The following is a 7,500-nucleotide window of genomic DNA, read 5'->3' as shown; positions in this document are numbered from 1 at the left end:
ATTGGCACTAAAATATATAATAAAGACATTTCAAATCAAACTGAAATGTATTGAAATGAATTTTTCCCATACATTTTTGACAATGTGAGGTGTGCATGGCAAAAAACACTCACGGTGAAGGCATGTGATATAATATGAAAATATCAAAAGTTAACTAACCAATGATATTGAAGCATATAAATCGAATCATAACTATATGAAACTCGAATTTGAGCCATATTAAACTGGTAATATTGTGATTTTATTCCTGGTTTTCCATACGTTAGTTTAAATAGAGAGTTATGGAATATAACCTTGGCATATTGGCACTAAAATATATAATAAAGACATTTCAAATCAAACTGAAATGTATTGAAATGAATTTTTCCCATACATTTTTGACAATGTGAGGTGTGCATGGCAAAAAACACTCACGGTGAAGGCATGTGATATAATATGAAAATATCAAAAGTTAACTAACCAATGATATTGAAGCATATAAATCGAATCATAACTATATGAAACTCGAATTTGAGCCATATTAAACTGGTAATATTGTGATTTTATGCCTGGTTTTCCATACGTTAGTTTAAATAGAGAGTTATGGAATATAACCTTGGCATATTGGCACTAAAATATATAATAAAGACATTTCAAATCAAACTGAAATGTATTGAAATGAATTTTTCCCATACATTTTTGACAATGTGAGGTGTGCATGGCAAAAAACACTCACGGTGAAGGCATGTGAAATAATATGAAAATATCAAAAGTTAACTAACCAATGATATTGAAGCATATAAATCGAAGCATAACTATATGAAACTCGAATTTAAGCCATATTAAACTGGTAATATTGTGATTTTATGCCTGGTTTTCCATACGTTAGTTTAAATAGAGAGTTATGGAATATAACCTTGGCATATTGGCACTAAAATATATAATAAAGACATTTCAAATCAAACTGAAATGTATTGAAATGAATTTTTCCCATACATTTTTGACAATGTGAGGTGTGCATGGCAAAAAACACTCACGGTGAAGGCATGTGATATAATATGAAAATATCAAAAGTTAACTAACCAATGATATTGAAGCATATAAATCGAATCATAACTATATGAAACTCGAATTTAAGCCATATTAAACTGGTAATATTGTGATTTTATGCCTGGTTTTCCATACGTTAGTTTAAATAGAAAAAATTTTCGAATATATATACATATATGAAGAATCTATATTCTAATACTAACATGTTATGGAATATAACCTTGGCATATTGGCACTAAAATATATAATAAAGACATTTCAAATCAAACTGAAATGTATTGAAATGAATTTTTCCCATACATTTTTGACAATGTGAGGTGTGCATGGCAAAAAACACTCACGGTGAAGGCATGTGAAATAATATGAAAATATCAAAAGTTAACTAACCAATGATATTGAAGCATATAAATCGAATCATAACTATATGAAACTCGAATTTAAGCCATATTAAACTGGTAATATTGTGATTTTATGCCTGGTTTTCCATACGTTAGTTTAAATAGAAAAAATTTTCGAATATATATACATATATGAAGAATCTATATTCTAATACTAACATGTTATGGAATATAACCTTGGCATATTGGCACTAAAATATATAATAAAGACATTTCAAATCAAACTGAAATGTATTGAAATGAATTTTTCCCATACATTTTTGACAATGTGAGGTGTGCATGGCAAAAAACACTCACGGTGAAGGCATGTGAAATAATATGAAAATATCAAAAGTTAACTAACCAATGATATTGAAGCATATAAATCGAATCATAACTATATGAAACTCGAATTTAAGCCATATTAAACTGGTAATATTGTGATTTTATGCCTGGTTTTCCATACGTTAGTTTAAATAGAAAAAATTTTCGAATATATATACATATATGAAGAATCTATATTCTAATACTAACATGTTATGGAATATAACCTTGGCATATTGGCACTAAAATATATAATAAAGACATTTCAAATCAAACTGAAATGTATTGAAATGAATTTTTCCCATACATTTTTGACAATGTGAGGTGTGCATGGCAAAAAACACTCACGGTGAAGGCATGTGATATAATATGAAAATATCAAAAGTTAACTAACCAATGATATTGAAACATATAAATCGAATCATAACTATATGAAACTCGAATTTGAGCCATATTAAACTGGTAATATTGTGATTTTATGCCTGGTTTTCCATACGTTAGTTTAAATAGAAAAAAATTCTCGAATATATATACATATATGAAGAATCTATATTCTATACTAACATTTTATGGAATATAACCTTGGCATATTGCCATTAAAATATATAATAAAGACATTTCAAATCAAACTGAAATGTATTGAAATGAATTTTTCCCATACATTTTTGACAATGTGAGGTGTGCATGGCAAAAAACACTCACGGTGAAGGCATGTGAAATAATATGAAAATATCAAAAGTTAACTAACCAATGATATTGAAGCATATAAATCGAATCATAACTATATGAAACTCGAATTTAAGCCATATTAAACTGGTAATATTGTGATTTTATGCCTGGTTTTCCATACGTTAGTTTAAATAGAAAAAATTTTCGAATATATATACATATATGAAGAATCTATATTCTAATACTAACATGTTATGGAATATAACCTTGGCATATTGGCACTAAAATATATAATAAAGACATTTCAAATCAAACTGAAATGTATTGAAATGAATTTTTCCCATACATTTTTGACAATGTGAGGTGTGCATGGCAAAAAACACTCACGGTGAAGGCATGTGATATAATATGAAAATATCAAAAGTTAACTAACCAATGATATTGAAGCATATAAATCGAATCATAACTATATGAAACTCGAATTTGAGCCATATTAAACTGGTAATATTATGATTTTATTCCTGGTTTTCCATACGTTAGTTTAAATAGAAAAAATTTTCGAATATATATACATATATGAAGAATCTATATTCTATACTAACATGTTATGGCATATTGGTGTTATTGTATTTTATTCCTGGTTTTCTATAGTTAGTTTAAATAGAAATAAATTTTTGAATTCAAAATTTTATATTCTATACTAGCATTACATAGAAATTATCCTCAACTGTTTGTTTCTTGTATAAATACAGGAAGTTAAACAGATGATGAAGAGAAAAAAATAAGAAAAACAAAAATTTATAAGAAAAATTAAATTTTAAACAAAGGAAAAGAGGAGAAAATTTTTTCAATCATATATATTTATGATTAAAAAATAGAATTATGAAATTATTAATTTCAATTCAAAGAGAAAAATTATGTAATATATGAAATTATTACATTAAAAATGCATTTGAAAAAAAAGTAAAATGTTATTAAGAATGATAAATTATTTGAAAATTGGCAAATATTAAGAAGAAATATCGTTCTTATATTTTTATATAAAATATATAATATAGAGAACGAAAATTCTTTTTCATAAAAAACGGTTTTTGAATTTTGATAAGAAAAGCTAAAGGGGGGTCGCCCCTTTACTTTTTATATACACCGTAATTTATGAAATTTTCAAATATGAAAAACAAAGAAAAATATATAAATACAAATATTATTCTGGTTGATCCTGCCAGTAGTTATATGCTTGTCTCAAAGATTAAGCATGCATGTCTAAGTACAAACAAATTAAAAGTGAAACCGCAAAAGGCTCATTATATCAGTTATGGTTCCATAGATCGTTAACAGTTACTTGGATAACTGTGGTAATTCTAGAGCTAATACATGCAATATAAACACGGACCTTATGGAACGTGTGCTTTTATTAGACTAAAACCAAGCGATCATTTGATCGTTAAATTGGTTGAACTCTAGATAACTTGCAGATCGTATGGTCCCGTACCGACGACAGATCTTTCAAATGTCTGCCCTATCAACTTTTGATGGTAGTATCTAGGACTACCATGGTTGCAACGGGTAACGGGGAATCAGGGTTCGATTCCGGAGAGGGAGCCTGAGAAACGGCTACCACATCTAAGGAAGGCAGCAGGCGCGTAAATTACCCACTCCCAGTTCGGGGAGGTAGTGACGAAAAATAACAATACAGGACTCATATCCGAGGCCCTGTAATTGGAATGAGTACACTTTAAATCCTTTAACAAGGACCTATTGGAGGGCAAGTCTGGTGCCAGCAGCCGCGGTAATTCCAGCTCCAATAGCGTATATTAAAGTTGTTGCGGTTAAAACGTTCGTAGTTGAATTTGTGCTTCATACGGGTAGTACAACTATATATTGTGGTATGTACATTACCTTATGTATGTAAGCGTATTACCGGTGGAGTTCTTATATATAATTAATACAATGTATTTTTTATATATTCCTCCTATTTAAACCTACTTCAGTGCTCTTCATCGAGTGTTGTTGTGGGCCGGTACAATTACTTTGAACAAATTAGAGTGCTTAAAGCAGGCTCCAAATGCCTGAATATTTTGTGCATGGAATAATGAAATAAGACCTCTGTTCTACTTTCATTGGTTTTTAGATCAAGAGGTAATGATTAATAGAAGCAGTTTGGGGGCATTAGTATTACGACGCGAGAGGTGAAATTCTTGGACCGTCGTAAGACTAACTTAAGCGAAAGCATTTGCCAAAGATGTTTTCATTAATCAAGAACGAAAGTTAGAGGTTCGAAGGCGATCAGATACCGCCCTAGTTCTAACCATAAACGATGCCAGCTAGCAATTGGGTGTAGCTACTACTATGGCTCTCTCAGTCGCTTCCCGGGAAACCAAAGCTTTTGGGCTCCGGGGGAAGTATGGTTGCAAAGCTGAAACTTAAAGGAATTGACGGAAGGGCACCACCAGGAGTGGAGCCTGCGGCTTAATTTGACTCAACACGGGAAAACTTACCAGGTCCGAACATAAGCGTGTAAGACAGATTGATAGCTCTTTCTCGAATCTATGGGTGGTGGTGCATGGCCGTTCTTAGTTCGTGGAGTGATTTGTCTGGTTAATTCCGATAACGAACGAGACTCAAATATATTAAATAGATGCTTTCAGGATTATGATGTTGAAACTTATATAGCCTTCTTTCATGCGTACATCTTGAATGTACAAGTGTTTGAATGTGTTTATATAAGTGGAGTCGTACCTGTTGGTTTGTCCCATTATAAGGACACTAGCTTCTTAAATGGACAAATTGCGTCTAGCAGTAACGAGATTGAGCAATAACAGGTCTGTGATGCCCTTAGATGTCCTGGGCTGCACGCGCGCTACAATGAAAGTATCAACGTGTATTTCCTAGACCGAGAGGTCCGGGTAAACCGCTGAACCACTTTCATGCTTGGGATTGTGAACTGAAACTGTTCACATGAACTTGGAATTCCCAGTAAGTGCGAGTTATTAACTCGCATTGATTAAGTCCCTGCCCTTTGTACACACCGCCCGTCGCTACTACCGATTGAATTATTTAGTGAGGTCTCCGGACGTGATCACTGTGACGCCTCGTGTGTCACGGTTGTTTCGCAAAAGTTGACCGAACTTGATTATTTAGAGGAAGTAAAAGTCGTAACAAGGTTTCCGTAGGTGAACCTGCGGAAGGATCATTATTGTGTTCCATATCCGTAAGAAAAACAAACAAACAAACAAACAAACAGACAAGCAAACAAACGAACAAAAAGAAAAAAAAAAAAAAAAAAAAAAAGAAAAAAAAAAAAAATTTATATAATTATTTTGAATCCATAATTCTTTTTATTCTTTTTCATTCAATTTGTGATCCATCAATTATATCATATTAAATATAATATATGATGGTACATTTTGTAATGTTTTTTCTTATTTTTTTCTTTTAAAAACCTTTAAACATGAAAATAAAAAGTTGTACTTATTATTCATTTGATTGAATGATAAGTTAATTTGTTCACAATAACAAAAGTGGTATATATTTATTATATTATTATATATACATAAAATGATTAAAAAATACAAAATAATTGAATCATAATAAATACCACCACTGTATTATTGTTGAACTAAGACATTCGCAACTTAATAAAAATGTTTAGAGTTAAATATATTTGATATATATTATTGAAAGAAAATCAATTTATATATTATTAATATTATTTAATTTTACTCTTTCAATTAATATATGCAAAAAAAATTGACATTTGTTATAAATAAAAATAAATAAAAAAATACTCTAAGCGGTGGATCACTTGGCTCATGGGTCGATGAAGAACGCAGCAAACTGTGCGTCATCGTGTGAACTGCAGGACACATGAACATCGACATTTTGAACGCATATCGCAGTCCATGCTGTTATGTACATTAAATTCAATTTTAAAGTACTGCTTGGACTACATATGGTTGAGGGTTGTAAGACTATGCTAAATAAGTTGCTTATTCTTTTATAAAAATAATTGAATTTAAGCAAATGTGTATATTATTGGATTTTAAATAATTCATAATATTAATAGCAAAAAAAATAAAGATATATAATGAATTTTATTTATTATATATTCTTTAAAAAAAAAATCCTCTCAAATAAAATGAAATGATGAAAATATTGAATCTAAGTATTCTTTACAAAAAATTTTCATATTATTTATATATATATATAAAATAATAATTTATATATGTAATTAAAAGGAGGAATGTCTAGCATAAAAATTAAATTTTTTATTCTAGGATTGCCTCATTTTACATTAGTATTATTTTTATATATTTACAATATATAAAAGGAGAAAAGAAAAATAGAGATGAAAAGATGATATAATTTTTTTATTAAATTGTGAGAAGATAAAAAAAGAATATTAAAACAACCTCAACTCATATGGGATTACCCCCTGAATTTAAGCATATTAATGAGGGGAGGAAAAGAAACTAACAAGGATTTTCTTAGTAGCGGCGAGCGAAAAGAAAATAGTTCAGCACTAAGTCACTTTGTCTATATGTCAAATGTGAGATGCAGTGTATGGAATATCTTAATATCTAGTATGAGAAATTAACGATTTAAGTCCTTCTTAAATGAGGCCATTTACCCATAGAGGGTGCCAGGCCCGTATAACGTTAATGATTACTAGAAAGATATTTCCAAAGAGTCGTGTTGCTTGATAGTGCAGCACTAAGTGGGTGGTAAACTCCATCTAAAACTAAATATAACCATGAGACCGATAGTAAACAAGTACCGTGAGGGAAAGTTGAAAAGAACTCTGAATAGAGAGTTAAATAGTACGTGAAACTGCTTAGAGGTTAAGCCCGATGAACCTGAATATCCATTATGAAAAATTCATCATTAAATAATTAAAAAAATAATGTGCATTTTTTTCATATAAGGACATTGTAATCTATTAACATAATAAAGTATTTATCAAAGATCATTGGTGATATTAAGTTTATTTAAATTAATTTGCTTTTTAAGCATATTAACATAAAATAAATACTAATGATTTGATAAAGTGTTGATAGATTTTATTATATATAATGCTAAAATTCATTTTTTGAATTTTACA

General features: G+C 29.8%; 1 non-coding gene and 1 pseudogene across 1 annotated transcript; both read left to right on the top strand.

The window, feature by feature from the left end:
- The first annotated feature begins 3,605 nt into the window (after positions 1 to 3,605).
- Positions 3,606 to 5,595, top strand: LOC129252257 (small subunit ribosomal RNA). Its single transcript, XR_008583340.1, has one exon. It is a non-coding gene; the product is annotated as a small subunit ribosomal RNA (ribosomal RNA).
- A 589-nt stretch (positions 5,596 to 6,184) lies between these two features.
- On the top strand, positions 6,185 to 6,365 carry LOC129252261 (5.8S ribosomal RNA; annotated as a pseudogene).
- Positions 6,366 to 7,500: the final 1,135 nt, after the last annotated feature.

Source organism: Anastrepha obliqua, unplaced genomic scaffold (assembly GCF_027943255.1).
Source record: "Anastrepha obliqua isolate idAnaObli1 unplaced genomic scaffold, idAnaObli1_1.0 ptg000167l, whole genome shotgun sequence".
Classification (NCBI taxonomy): Eukaryota; Metazoa; Arthropoda; class Insecta; order Diptera; family Tephritidae; genus Anastrepha; species Anastrepha obliqua.
The sequence above is the reverse complement of the archived record's forward strand: the minus strand, read 5'-3'. Positions and strand labels throughout refer to the sequence as shown.